The 16080-nt window shown below is 36.6% G+C and overlaps 1 long non-coding RNA gene across 1 annotated transcript in view; it reads left to right on the top strand.

Moving 5' to 3' along the window:
- Window positions 1–16080, top strand: part of LOC149269596 (uncharacterized) — a 58649-nt gene that overhangs the window by 643 nt on the left and 41926 nt on the right. The window lies entirely within an intron of this gene.

Genomic DNA, 16080 nt, shown 5'->3' with positions numbered 1-16080 from the left:
TTAGTCGACTAACTGTAATTAAATAAGAGTTGCCATACAGAGGATGTATAGGTTCGATTAAGCGTGAATAAACATGTTACAAAGTGAATGCATAAAAAACAAATAAAAAATAATAATTAGTATAAAACAAATAATTCACAAATATTTATAAATAATAAAATAATAAAATCTGAATAATTTATTAAATTAATATTCTTTCAGCATATAGCGTATTCATATTTCCTCTGCTCTCACTAATTTTCGTCCACTGCTAATGGCTTTTCTCTTACCATCTTGTGTGTGCGCAGCTAGCTCGGAGCTCCCTTTTCTAACGACAATTAAAGCTTAATTAAAATTGCATGCACTTTAACCTTCGCCCTGAACTTTGACAGTTTTAATTACAATATGTTTATATGAGTTTTGCGTGTTCATGGCAAGCGGAAGGCGGGTTTTATAATCGCTTTATATAACCAGGCAACACATTCAATTTAGCTAAATGTGTAATTTTGCTGATTTGTGAAATTTGAGGCTAGTTAAAATTCAGCTGCAAGAAAGGAGGACTATATTCATTTATACATTGACTAGCTTATTTAATTAATATATTTAACTGAAATAAATTAAATAATACTGTTTATTTACAGTCATAATGTTCATATTTTTAATATACAATTTTAAATATTTTTAAAATTACCGCTTCAATTAACTAGTTCCGAACAAGTTCTCTCACAGCCATTGTGCACTGCGCATGCGATAGTCTTAGCGATAGCAAAGCACGCGAGCAGCGTTGCCACTAGATGTAGCCAGTGTTGCGTAGCTTAAGTAGGCGCGCAATTTCAAATATTCTGCTGCATGAAAAGAGATTTGTACGTGTGCGTGTGTGTGTTTCTTAGCTTTGCTCCCTAGAGTGCGATTGCCTTGCAGTGCAAACGTGACTCCATTTTCTTTGCGCTTTTCCTATGTTGTGACTTTTTATGTCTTTCAACGTTTTTTTTGTCAGCTTGTTGCTAGCTTCTTTGTGATTTTGTTTTTGGTATTTTCAAATTAAATCTAATATAATGGACATGCGTGTTGTTGTCTCTGCTTTTAGCAGTACGCCCATTCCACGCATACGTGCAGTCACACATCCTTACACACACATACACACAGGCACATTCGCAATTAAAGTTAAGAGTGAAAATTGCACATGTTTGCATTTCTTTTGCATTGTTTTTATATTCTGTTCTTCCGTTCGTTCCGCAACTTTTTTTTTTTTAATTTTTCTTTAACGGCTGCGGTTTAGTTCGCGAAGCTCGTCGAACGTCGATTGGCACTTGTAATTAAACGCTCGCCATTTAATGCCAATTGCTGTTTCGGTTTTAACTGAACTGAATTCTTTTGCTGTCATTGAATTAACAGCTATAAAGGAGAATTGCATTTAAGACCTTTTTAAGCGAAAAAGTTAATTTAAAGTGTGTGTGTTTTGTTTCTTGATTTAATTGATGGAATTTTTTATTTTGGTTACTTGGATTAATTTGTGCACAATATATCTATATGTTTTATTGAAAATAAATAATTTTATATGTAACTGTAGTTTATGAAGTAGAAACATTAAAAATATTTCAATATATTATGTGTATTAAAAATTTCCAGATTTTTTCTAAGAGATTTTTATTTCTATTTTATTATTATATAACATTTACTTAACGACTTCTTCAAGTAGTTGATACCCGGGCTCTGCTCTTTTACTTATCTTGCTTTGTTCGCATTTTCCACTTTGAGTCACGTGTCATGATTTCCATTCATCTAATTACATTTAAGTCAGCTTTGATCTGGTTTTTTTATTTTTATTAATTTTTTTTTTATCAATATCAAAAATAGTTAATTTTCAAATTTTTTCTTTGCATATTTAAATTTATATAAACAAAAAATAATAATTATTATTTATTTATTTATTTTTTTTTTTAATTTCATCTCGATTTGTTTGTATATTTTGAATACCTTCTCTAAATTTCACGACATTTTTAAAAACAATCTAGTTTTATAATACTTACTTTTAAGTAGCTTTTTCATTTAAAACTCATCTAAATTTATTTCATGAAAAATATCCTAAAACGTTTTAATATTCCACAATCTTCACAGATAAATAAAATTTTGGTTTAGCTCCTATTAAGCCTCATAAATATATCGTCCGCTAGCTAAAAATTATGAAAATGCAAATCGATGCACTCGCTTTTCCTCTCCCTCTGTCTCTCTCTGGCGCTGTCAGACGCAGGCACAGGCCATAAAACTGAATTGGGCGCGCTGAAAAGCAATTGCCGAGCATTAAGTGCCGCAACTGGAGGGGGCGTTGGCTGTGATGCCTAAACAAATTTAACGGCGACCATGGACGATGGCCACGCTCAAAAGTCATTTGACCACTAATCATGACTGTGGTTTGGACTGTTGTCCAATGCTCGGTCAAGCAACGCCCCATACACAGTTGTCAAATACCCCACTCACCCATCACCCATCCATCTACCCTCCCCCTTTCGCCGTCGTAAAACCCCAAACACGAATTGAATTCCCTCTTCCGCACAGCACTCAAATTATGAAAAGTGTACACTTTGCTTCTGACACTTTAAATTAAATTTCAAATTTCCAAATGCCAAAAAGCGTCCTCCACCGCAGCCACGCCCCCTCCCCCGTTGCCCGTGTGCTTAGCTTTTCTTGTGCATTCCCTAATTGCTCAATCAAAAACGTATGCAATTCCTTTGGGGTAAATCCAAAAATGGAAGCTTAAAATACAATTTTTGACACAAAAAAGGAGAAGACGAAGAAGAAAAGTGGAAGGGGAGAAAAGTGCGTTTCATGCTTAAACTTTGTGCGCGAACGGAAGTCAGCGGAAGTGTTTCGTCGCCAGGTGAAACTGAGGTGAGACTGAGCTGAACCTAGGAGGAGGAGGAGAAGTATGAAGTCAGCAGCAGCAGGAGCAGGAGGAGGAGGAGCTAGGTGGAATGAAAGTGAATGCCACAGGCAATGGCAAAGACAACAATGCCAAAGTTTGGCATTGCAACGACCAAACGGGGGCGTGGCTGTGCTGGGGGTGGCTAAACGGAAACGGAAGCGCATTGAGCAAAAGTTGTTGCAGTTGTTGGCCTTTTGTTTCGCCAATGCAGCAGGAGCTGGAGCAGCAGCAGCGGCAGCAGCAAAGCAATTTAAGTTAAACAAGCGAACAGTGCACACTCAACAGCCCACGCCCACAGCTCTGGCCCGCCCTCTCTTCCACACAATATACTTGTCAAATATAAATTCGTTTTTTTTTTGGGAAGAAATCTGCTAAAGTTTTCGACTTCGGATTTGTTGGCTGCACACTTTTCAAAAAATTGTTTTTCTTGATTGACTTAAAGTTTCGGCAACGTGTCGCGAAATTTTTGACATGCATCGCATGCAACAGCGAATAGAAACTAGTTTATGCTCGTCTGTGGGTGTCTGCGAGTATGTGCATGTGTGTGTGCTTGTGTGTAGTTTATTTTATTTCTCCAAAGAATTTGACAAACAAGCTAAACGGAGTAAAACAGACTTTGCTTCAATCACAAATGAACTTCAGCTTAATAAAGTTTGTTTAAGATGGGCATTAGATTAACCTGAATATAAGGAACATACTATTATTTGGATATTTGTTGGAGTTACTTGTTGCATTAATCCTCTTTAATGATGATTAGCTTTACTTGTTGTAATTGTAATATGTATACAATGTGTACTTAGTGTAATTTAGTATTAATATATATCAATCAAATACGCGAAACCCTTAAACAAATCTACAATGAATTAGATTAAACTTGATGATTTAACTGACGAAATTTACTCTCCAACTTATTGGCTTTTAAGTTCTTAAACATGAACTCAAACTGCGCAGTGGCTTAAACCTCAATCTTAAACAGAAGCATAAATTGATTAAAAAGCAAGTTGCTAAACTAAATACTAATATTTTTAATATGTTCGTTGATAAATCTCTACCAGATTTGTGCAAAAAAAAAAAAAAATAAATAAAATAAAATAATAATAATAATAATAAAAGTAAAAGTATAAAATAAGAATAAATAAAAAAAAAAAAAATAATTTTCAGAAAAAAAAACTATAAATTTTATGAAAGTCTAAAAAAGTGCCCTAAACTTTTTTTTATTGAATTTTTGTTTACGACTTTTACTAATAAAAGTTTTGGGTTTATTTCTATCAGATACTTTAGAACATGCTAATGAATTAAACAACTAAAAACTTTTTTTTTTAGACTTTATTACCTTTTAATTATTGTTATAATGATTTTCTACTAAAAACTTAATGTGATTTTGTTAACTCCTACTCCCTTTCAGCTTTCGACAAGTTTTTTATTATTCCAAAAAACTTAGTTAACGTCATTCATTTAACTGCTTAATGGATTTCATGTGAAGTTGACTTTTAAAGTTCTAATACGTTATAAATTGGCTATTTATCACTTTATAATAACCATAAATATTTTCAACGATAAGTTGATCGGTTTTTAGTTAGTTGTTGCATTTTACAGCTCGAAGCTGGCTGGCTGGAAACTAATTATGTAGTTGCCATCGAGTTGAGCAAGTTTTTCAATATCTCAGGCGGAAGGAGGCCCCGCCCCTTGGGTGTTCTATTTGGCAATTATGCAATGGCTGCCCTGGTTTAGCTCTCACTCTCACTCTCTCTCTCTCTTTCTCTCTCAGTCTAACAGTTGCGCCTGTTCGATAATTATTATGTAAATTGCTTAAAAATGCACCGCAGGTAAGCCCAAAGGATTCACTTTGTTCCGGTACCGCCTTTTGCTGCCCTCCGCCCGCCTCCTTCATGCTTCTCGTCTAGTCGTCTCGTCGTCTCGACCAGCCGTCGCGCTGCATTAAGCTTGATTGCATTAAGTTTGCTTTCCGCCTTGACAGAGAGCTCTCCCTGTGTGTGTTCTGCTCCTTGCCTAGGCGCTTGGAAGGAGGTAAAGCGGCTCTTCAAGTTCCTCCCATCATGGCGATTTAATCTATGCACTCGGAATTTCTTGGCGTGCATTTCGTATTAGCCAAATTTTCGCATGCTTCGTTGAATGGCGCTCTCTGGGTCTTGGAGAACGCCATGCCTTTCTAGTGTTGCAGCCGGATACTGATGGGTGCCACTATGGACGCTTGATTAAACCATGACTGATACAGTGGCGCAATTACAAGAAAACTGTTTAAATATTTATTTGGCTTAATGGAAAGTTCCTTGCTTTAAGCAAAGTAAAGCTCCTTGGGATATTTAAAATTTGTATTTAACATATTTCTCTGATAAAGAAGAATAGTTTTTATTTTAGTGATTTAGTGATTAACTTGAACCTTAGTTCAATTGTTTAACAACCCTTTAGTTGTTTTATTAGTAACAATCCATCGAGCTCAAAATAATCAAAACTTTTATAAACTTTTTTTTTTTTTTTTTTTTTTGTTATTTATTTCAAATAAATTTCTCGGTTTTCTAAAAACCCAAAATTTCGCCACTCACACCCATTGTAGATTGCGCTTTGAGAATGTGCTCGCACTCGACAGGATATTGATGACTTTGCCCCCTTTGAAGTTGGCGCATCCCGCTTCATCCTAATCAACGGAGCATCGACAGCCAGGTACGAGGCTTCTATCCTGTTTAATCTTGAGAGATTTTCGCACATTTTGTGGCTGGTTTCCGCTTCAATTTTGTTGTTTCCCTTGCAAATAATTAATTTGAGCAAATTGCAAAACTTGGCCTTTCGATGGTTCGTTGCATAATTGAGCACTCTATTGAAATCGATTGCGTCTTGAATGCATTTTTTATATGCTGCTCACTAATTGCACATGGAGTATTGTTAAATAATTTAAGTAGTTGCCATTTTGCATTTAACATTTCCCATTTTCCATTCGCCATTTGCCATTTTCCATCTCCCATTTACCCTTTTCTAAAATCTAATATCAATTTTCTCAGCTCAGCTTCCGTGGCTGGGCCACAGTTTATGCAAATGAGGCAAATGCGGTTCTCAATATCAGGACATTGCATTTGCCTTGTGCGCTTAGCTAAATTGCCGGCTGTCTGCGGCTCGGAGTCCCAGTTACGCCTCTGCACTGTTTTCATGCCCAATGGGCAACTAATTATTTGTTAACATAACACGAGTGGCAATTTAAATGCAATTAAGTTCAGCTGCGTAGGCCCAGAGCGAGACACAGACACACTGAGAGATGCCGGACCTCATCTCGCCTTGGCTTAGTCGAGTCGGTTGTCGGCTCATTAGAGCGTGTCCTTCAAATCTTTAGTGCGCAATTGAATGCGCCGAGGCTGTGTGATTTCATTTCACAGTTAAAGGCAAACCGAAAGGCTTAAGTACCTTAAGTCACTCGGATTTAATATCCTTGATAATTTATGCCCTTCCCAAACTCATAGCAAGGGCAAACAGTTATTCTTGAGCTATTTTTAATGTGTCGTCATTTCAAGTGATTTACGTATGAATTAAAGATTGATGTTGAAATCAAATATGTAAATTATAAATCACTGAATCAATTACTTGAGGCAGTTTTCAATATGATTCTAAATTATATTGATTATCTTAAAATGAAATTTAATTATTATTATCATTTCTATTTATGAATTATGAATTTTACTTAATTTGTTTATCAGTTACCTTTTTGTTAGTCTATAAAATATTTAAATAATTCAAAGGTCGTTAAATATTTATTACATAAAAATTATTTTCTTCTCTCAATTTGCTTTCATATGAATAAATTTATTTGTTCTTCAATTCGATTGTCTGAAAAGAAGTCAAGATATATTTATCTTGCACAACTTTTTGTCATGCGTTTTCTAATTTGCTTGTTTTTGGCCTTTTATTAAATATGTTTTAAATATTTAATACAAACAAGAAATTTTTACTAAACTGTCATATGTCATTGTGTTAGCTTGACAAAGATAAATTTCAGCTTATGAATATTGAAAAAATATTGCAAAAGCTGCTGTGGAAATTGTTGTATGCATAAATGACAAAAATGTTAAACATGGATAAAAACTTGTGCTCAATTCAATCCAGAGTCAACAATGCGTGACTTGTAGGTTGCAGGCTTGCAAGCTTGCAAGGTTTACGGTACTTCAACTTGAAATGCCAACTTGACAATTTAATTACCAGCATGCAGAGCAGAAAGCATCAGCTGAGACCTTGACCAAAGTCTGTCTGGCCGTTGCGTATTCCTCTGCCAAATCCAAATCCAAATCCAAATCTAAATCTTACCCGCAATAGGCACTTCATTTTCATTTTTGCATTGTTTGTTTGCCATTTAAGCTCTCCGAGACAGAGGTGACTGCACAAAATCTATTTATACCGAAATTGCCTGGCCATGATTTTAGGCAAATTGCATTTGGCCAGCAACTTGGTTAGGCTGAGGCAACAAATGCGATTACAGCGCCGCCCAAAGAGTTTTGAATGCCTATGCCCAATGCGACAGGACAGTAAAGCTTCCATTTTGCACTCTTATAGGCAAAGCGGAGCCCTTCCACTTTATAATTCGATTTGCAGGATTTTAAGTTAGTATTGTATATATTTGTATTATATTTACTTTTCATTATTTTATTTAATTTATCATTGTCATTGTCATTGTCATTGTCATTGTCATTGTTATTGTTATTGTCATTGTCATTGTCATTGTCATTGTCATTGTCATTGTCATTGTCATTGTCATTGTCATTGTCATTGTCATTGTCATTGTCATTGTCATTGTCATTGTCATTGTCATTGTCATTGTCATTGTCATTGTCATTGTCATTGTCATTGTCATTGTCATTGTCATTGTAATTGTCATTGTCATTGTCATTGTCATTGTCATTGTCATTGTCATTGTCATTGTCATTGTCATTGTCATTGTCATTGTCATTGTCATTGTCATTGTCATTGTCATTGTCATTGTCATTGTCATTGTCATTGTCATTGTCATTGTCATTGTCATTGTCATTGTCATTGTCATTGTCATTGTCATTGTCATTGTCATTGTCATTGTCATTGTCATTGTCATTGTCATTGTCATTGTCATTGTCATTGTCATTGTCATTTTAATTGTCATTGTCATTATCATATAGAATTGAATATAAAAGTAGAGGAAAGGGCATACAAACGTCGTTGCTCTAAAAGCTCTGTAGTCTTTTTATGGTTTTGAATGTCAAATGCAGACCTCAAGGCAGATAAGCCAGGCAAGCTGTAACCCATTTGATGGCTAACAAAAATAACAACCGGACAAATATGTGTGCTGTGTCCAGACGCCGAATGAGTTGCATGCAAATGAGGTGAATAATGAGCAGCCAGTTGCTGTCGGCACACAATGGAGGGCAGCTAGACAGAGTCGAGTCGAGGCAGGCCCGTTTAGTTGAGAAGTAGCTGCCGTGGCACTAATTTCCAGTTGGTGCAAACAGCCACTCGTACATTATGGCCCAGTGGCAGTGTCAAAGTGTCAGTAAGTCAACAAGAATGCACTCTGGCAAACGCGCCAATGGTTGTGAAAGTATGGAAGGATGTGGATGCTCCGGCTCGGGCTCTGGCTCTAGCTCTGGCCCTGTTGGCTCTTCTGTGAGTGTCCTGGCCAACCGGGCACTCGACTTAACACTTTGAATGTCATTAAAATGTCTGTGCGCTCGCTGCCCGCCTTGCCAGTGCCGCCTGCTCAGCTGCTCTTCTGCTCTCCTGGCCCGCTGTCCTGACACTCAGTCAATGTCTCACTAACAATTGTCAACAGGCTCAAGCAGCGTGCAGCTCCGAGTGTTTTGCATTGTTGTTCCTGTTGTTGGCGACTTTGTTAACCCTTTTGGCATGTTGTCGGCATTCGCCAGCATTTTCAGACTCAAAAACGTTTGTCAATTTTCCGCTTGTCAACTCTGTGAGTTGGCCTTTTCGTCCTGTTCATATTGTCGCTTGCTCGTAACTGAATGCCGGCAGATTTTATGCCCCTGATGCAATTGTCTTCCTTTGCCATTTGCCCTGAAAGCTCGGGGCATTAAAACTCTAATCTAATTATTAATCGAATTGTTGCATTCGTTTATAGTGGCATTATTATTATTTTTTTTTTTTTCAATTGCTTAAGGTATTATTTTGATTTGATTGAGAGTTTTTTCTATAAAAATATTTCTAAAATAGTTTTTTTTATTGAAGTATTATTTAGTTTTTAATTTATCATAATTTTGACTATTAAAAAACATACTAGATTACTTAGCTGGAGCTTAAATAATTATATAAAAATTATATAATGTAATGTAATTAATAAATATTTTTGAAAGCATTCATGCAAATGTCTACACGCTCCTATCAAAGGCTCGTAAACTTGAGGGTCGCACAAGGGTTATCTGTAGGTATTTTGTGATTGCAGCCCTTGGGGATTTTCGGTCAACAATAGGGACCGCAGAACACTAAGTGCAAAATGCTGGCGGGGCCAACGTTTAGAAGCTTATTAAATTGCCATTACCTAAGCTGGACATCAGCAGCGCGAGTGTCCTGGTGTCCATGGGCTAACCTGCCGTTTGGCTGCCCGTGGGCAGTGCTGCGGAATCTGGTGCGGCATTTGCCACTCAAACGAGGGATTAGCGGCGATGATGACAACAGCCTGACGTCACATTGGCGACAGCCAGCAGCTCCATTAGCTGCGACCAGGGCTGCCAGCTAAGCGGATGGGAAATGGTAAGAGGATGTCAACACACACAAACACAAACGCACGTACACACGCACACAGGATTTACGGTAGGTAAGGATGTAGGTGTGCAAAGCAAGTGCATAAATCCTCCAAATATTTCACATTTAAATGGCCAGAAATTAACTGAAACTGGCAGGCGAGGGCATCGAGGGCGAGAGCTCGACTCTGGAGTAGCTCAGAAAATGCGCAGTAATCCACAAAAGCTGAGCTGAGGACGCGGACAATGTGCAGTAAAAGTCGAGCCACTGACAACAAAAGCCCGGAACACTTGAATGCCAATGCATATAGTCAGATATACATATATATGTATGTATATATATTTATATATAGCCGCCAGACCTAAGGGCTATTCTTAATGTGCTTTAAATGGTATAGAGTGGATGGTAAGATCCCAGCTGCGTTGCATTCATACGGCAAATATCAAGTGCATCATCAACAACGAGCAGCAAGGACGAAGGCCAGCCACATTTAGCTGCCAGTGGACACCAGTGCTCCATGCCCATCTCAATCCCATTCGAGTCGACAAGCCAAAAAAAAAAAAAAAAATAAGGAAAATAAAAAATAAAGATGAAAACGAGAAACAGAGAGCCAGTGCGTCCTTGCCAGCATCAACGTTATTATCGCATTGAGCACTGTAAAGTACCGAATAATCTACAGGATAATGAGCATGAATGAACGTGAACCGCTTTGTATTTTTGTTTTGAATGACAAACTGAGAACTGCAAAAATGAAGAAGAAAAAAATGTAAAAGATGAAGTAATCAAACCAAGCATGAAGGGCAATCCAATGAAATAACAGCCCAGTGACTGCCCAAGTATCCACTCAACTTAGGCAGCCATATCTCAAGCATCAAGCTGAATACTTGTTGGGGACAAAGCGCAAAGAATCTGTAAACGGCTACAAATTCTCATCTCAGCCCACAGAAGCAAAAAGCAAATAGGACGATTCAGAATATATTAAATACACTCACATAAAGGAAAGCCCGAGTTTATGTTTGAAAACATTCTTTAAAAAAAATTTGAATAGTATATGGACTTTGAATTTGTATAAATTAAAACTCAGTATTGGACTGAATATTGATTCAAGCTTTTATAAGAGAGTTGGTAGAAAGTGAATGACTTGAAGATGCTCGGCAACTATTTTGAAACTGTTATATCTACATGTTCTTTAGTTCTGAGTAAACGACTAAGAGATACTGGGCAACTGTTATTGATCTGTTATATCTAAATGTTCTCTAGCTTAGGAGTTACTCGGCAAGCCGTTTCTAGCTATTATAATGTCCAATTGCATAACTCAGCTAAAAATACTTCAGTTTAGGGTGAACGACTAGGAGATACCCGGTAAATTTTATTGAACTGTTTTATCATAATGTTAGACTACATAGCTTCGATGATCTGTAACTTTTTCTTAATGCAAAATCCCTTTAAAAATATTTTTTATATTTATTTATTTATTTATTTATTTTTTTTTTTTATTTTTATTTAGTTTTACATACAATTGTTGGTTTAAAAGTCATGTTTTATTTTAATACAATTTTTAAATATTTTTCATTTACAATACTTTACTTCAAATCAAATAAATTAATTTAAAAAGAATTGAATTAATATCAAATTTTTATAAAAAATAATAATAAAGAGATAGAATTGTTAAATCTTTCTCAAAATTCATAAGATATCTATCTATCTTCATAGATAAATATAAGGGACTTTTTAACTAGCAAGAACTCATATAAGACCTATTGCTTAACGTAGTCAAAAGTTTCCTGAAAATTAAAAAAAAAAAAAAATTATATTAAATTTACGTCAACCTTAAAGTCAGATCTGAAAATATCCCAACGCTTTCAATCTGAGAAATCAAAGATGTCTATGCTCTTTAATTTGTATAAGGAAGCTTTCAAGCTGGCTCATTAAATTTGCATCAGTCTCAAAGTCAAATCTGAAAATGACTATTTTCTCAAAGCTTTCCATATAATATATCAAAATAGCAAATATCAATGCTCTTTAATATGTGTAAGAGACATTTATTCTGGCCAGCAAAAGCTTTATGCTCATTGTAGATGCTGTAACTAGTAATTACTTATTGAGATATCTTTGTAATGTGAGTTGCAAACGGAGCTTGTCCTCGTATTGCCATCGCTGTTGGCAATCATGTGTGTGTGTGTGTGTGTGAGTGTGTGCGAACATGATGTCCTGTGGTCATGGATATTAAATTTAATTTTATATTTTGCATATTTACATAGAATATTTATGACCGTGTCGCTCCCAGCATCATATGCACAGTTGCAAATGGAGGCCACAATTCGCCTCGATTCATTCTCTCCCTTATGTAAATATACAGAAATATTTTTTGCTCTTTAGAATTTCGTCATCAGTGAGTAGCTGGCCAGAATAGAGTTCATTAGTTTTTGCCATTTTGTTGTCATTGCTGTTGTTGTTGTTGTTGTTGTTTGTTCGCTTGTTTATTGTGGCAAAGCATCCGAGCAGTGATGGCTTTTGGCCCTTGGGCTCCACATCTATCCCATCTGCCATTAGTCAGCCGTAGTTGCATCCCAGAGCTCTGAGCCGGACTCGACTCTGTGTGTTCTATTCATAGCCAAGCGAATGAATGAATGAATGACTCAGAGCTGTTGTAATGAAAAGTTGTGGTAACTTGTTGGCTGCATAATTTGCGTCACTGCTCGCTCGTGTTGCATGTTGCACTTTCATAGTGTCCACAAGCTCCGCATGAGCGTGTTTCACTTCAACAGAACTGCAGAGAATATTTCTGCTTGAATACGTAAAGTTTATTCGTAAGTTTGTTATTTCAATTACAGAAACGAGCAGCATTAGAATTTACCTAGCTAAAGTTAAGCAAGACATTTAAAACTTGGAATATGCAATAATCTTTACTAAGAGATTCAAAAGTTAAGGAGATAAAGTTTATTTTTAATAAATATATTTGTAGGGAATTATTCATATTCATATATTTTTAAGAGAAAGAGAGAAGACGAAGAATCAGGTATGACATAAGGTCAACCTGGCTTTTAACTCTAGAATAAATATTTATTTACAAATAAATATTTCTTAATATATAAAATATATTTCCAGCCATTTTAGGCTACATATTCTGCTTTTATTCTTTGTCATTATTATTATCCAGGCTAAACATTTTCTATAATAAATGCATCTGAAATTAAAACATAAATGAATATATCATAACTGCGATCCAGATATATAAAATGACAACTAAATAGACTGGCTATACTAAACTGTCAATGTAGGACACTTAATAATTTAGCTAACAAACCGTTTTCCCCCAAAGATAATGCAAATGCAGAATATAACTAAACATAAATAGCTATGAATATTGAATTTCATATGTGATTGCATAGCTTTGGCTGGATGTTGGGGAATTAAAATGAAAATCTGATAACATCCGTTTCCGGCACGGTGAGCAAGAGAGAGATGAAGATAAACAGAGATAGTGACACACGCATACAATAACAAGCTGACAAATTCACGCACATCCTGTCAACATTATCAAACGCACTTGAGTGTTTTTTCATGTTTCGCATTTGCAATGCTTGTAATTTACACGAGTCGCCCAGCTGTCCGCCCAGTCAGCTGATGATGTCACAGCTACACAGCAATATCTATTGTATGTACATCTAGGCAACGCTCTCTGGCAGCTCTATCTAGGTATAGAAATCAATGGCTAATGCGACGCTGACAGCCCCCAACGAATGTGTTTCATTTACTTTTGGCAAAACATACGCATTACTTGCGTGGAATGTGTGGAACTCCACATAGACTTAGTGCCTCCCATTGGGCTCTATTTCTAATACTAGCTGCCAGGCGTGGGAGTTACTGTAACTGAAATCGAGAACTGTTTACAGCTCGCTGCACACTCGTAGTGCTTCTCGTACGCTCTTGCTTCTCTCACTTTGTTTTCAATTGCAAAAGTTCTGCTCGTAATTTTTTCCATTCGGCTCCCGCCCAGAGCTCTATTTCTTTCTCGCAAATGTCTGTGGGGAAGTTTGTGCCTGGGCGCCGCCCAAGCTGACGGAGCTAAAACAAAAGTGGGTGAACGAGGGGCGAAAGGGAACTTGATAGGCTGAGAGATATTACATATAATTGATTAATACATATTATAAATATATTTGAATTAGGCTAGTACAAGATATTAAATATAATTCATTAAAAAATTTATTATATTAATACAAAATATTAAATATATTTTATTAATAGATATAATAAATTTATTTGAATTTATTTTTTTTATACCCAATTTTTAAAAACAACTATTTTCGAGTATATTTTGAGTTTATAAATAATATAAATTTGATTTTGATAAATAAAAGATATTGAATATAATTAATAATGTATAATTTTAATTCAAATATAATAATAAACTTACTTTTTCTATCCAGTCTTCGACCTCGTCTTTATGACATATTTTTACGACTTTCTTAACCACTCTCGATCATATTTTTAGCCCTCAAATAGCGTTTGCATTAACTTATCTGAAAAATCGTAAATATAAACTAACCGCATTGCATCATTGAGCAAATTGCTGAGTGGAAGCCGCAGCCAGAAGGGCAGAGGGTCAGGGCGAGATAGAAATCAAACTAGTTGCGATTGTTTCTAGCAATATGTGGCTCACTTCCCAGCTCCTCTAGCCTCAATCTCTATCCCTACCACTCCTCACTCAGGCCAGCAGCAACAATGTCCACATAGAAGCGCCTGACACTTGAAAACATCAATTTATTTTTATTTCCTCAGTTCGTCTCGTAGGAATCCTTTCGCCTGGGTGTTTTGGTGTCTGTGTGGCACGCCCCATTCTCCCAAATTTTGCTGCCAGCGATACCATACCATACCCTAACCATTATGGCCCAGACGAGGGTCTTGCTTAGTCATTCAATTCAATTGATTCAATTGGGATTGTATCGGTTTTTTATGTGCATTTTGGCCAACACTGTCGCACATATCCTGTTGGCTGGTCCCTCCCTCCCCTAGCTTCAGTTTGAGGTCCTTGTTGCTGCTGTTGCTGTTGCTGTTGGCAGCAGCAGCAGCAGCAGGAGCAGCAGCTCCCGAGTGTCTCATTTATCTGCGGTTAGTGGTGGAGGGCTTTTCCGCTGCCTCGTTTTGCACTTTATTGTAAAAGGAAAACGGTTTTGCGTGCCTGGGAGCCGAACCATTTGTAAAATTTAATAATGTATAATTTTACCTTTTGCGACGTTTTCTTCTTCTGCTTCGTCTTTGGTAACACTTTTATGGGCCGATAATGTTATTAGCCGAGGCATGCATAGTGTATAGGCAGACAACAGTTTTTCTTTTTTCTTACATTCTATTGCTATTTATGCTCTGTTACGTTTAAGTTGTCCAAAATGGGTATATTGTTTTTTTCTGTGTGTGCAATTAAGGATGGGCTGAAAACGGATCTCTTATGGATGAGCTGGAATAGCAGCTGATATTTATTAATTGTTATCGATATTTCTATACAGTTTTATCGGTCAAATTTATATTTTTTCACCTTGCGTGCATATGCGTGCATATCACAAGCTACATTAACTTAAGATTGAAGACGATAAATCGATCTGTTTAATCGATATTTGTATCTATATCCCGAATATTAACCAAAATCGAACCATGGAATATTTTGGACCAGGAATCGAGCATTTTAATCGATATCTCTCGCTAGGTAACTCCTTTCCTTAGATCGGTACAAATTAACGTTCTGAATATTTCAGGCGAAAGTTAGAAAATATGTCAGTCTATATCTCCACCTATACTCGTAAGATATTTTTGGAGTTTCTAGAGGACTATGGGTCCTTTAAATATTAAGCTTAAGATTATGTCTCTTTTTGAATATTATAACCTATCTTCAAAAAATATCGATTTTAATGGTCGATACAATTATCGTTCTCAAAGCTATCGATACATCATTTTACAGAATTTAGTATATAGGGTATCTACGCGACTAACACATCCACACATAGAGTCCACTTGTTGTTTATTTTTTATATTGAGTCAAGGATGCTATCGATATCGAGCAATAGCCGAAACACTCAAATGCCATGACTTTTGCAATTTGCATCAAAGATTATGTCACGCCTAGTTTCGCTACACTTCGTTGCGGCAGGTCGCACTCTCTTGCCTTGCCTTGGCTGCCCGTTTCACTTCCCCTTGGAGAAAAATAACCCTCATCTGGCTGCAGCCAGTGGTTTTTAGGTGGTGGGCACTGTAGTTGGCCAAGGCACGCCTGGAATTTTGTTCACTTTGAGCTTGACTCGGGAACCGGGAGCTGGAGGTTGGAATTGGAGGCTGGGAGCTTGTTGCTTCTTTGCGTGCTTTCGTGTAGGTTCAAATATTTTGCGACTAGAAAACCCAAACGACCCAGCCCAAGAAATGTGCGCCAGCGGTGGGGGCTTACATATTTAAATACATACATA

This window comes from Drosophila arizonae, chromosome 3 (genome assembly GCF_054131065.1).
Source record: "Drosophila arizonae isolate 15081-1271.41 chromosome 3, UAZ_ARI_1.0, whole genome shotgun sequence".
Taxonomy (NCBI): domain Eukaryota; kingdom Metazoa; phylum Arthropoda; class Insecta; order Diptera; family Drosophilidae; genus Drosophila; species Drosophila arizonae.
The sequence above is the reverse complement of the archived record's forward strand: the minus strand, read 5'-3'. Positions and strand labels throughout refer to the sequence as shown.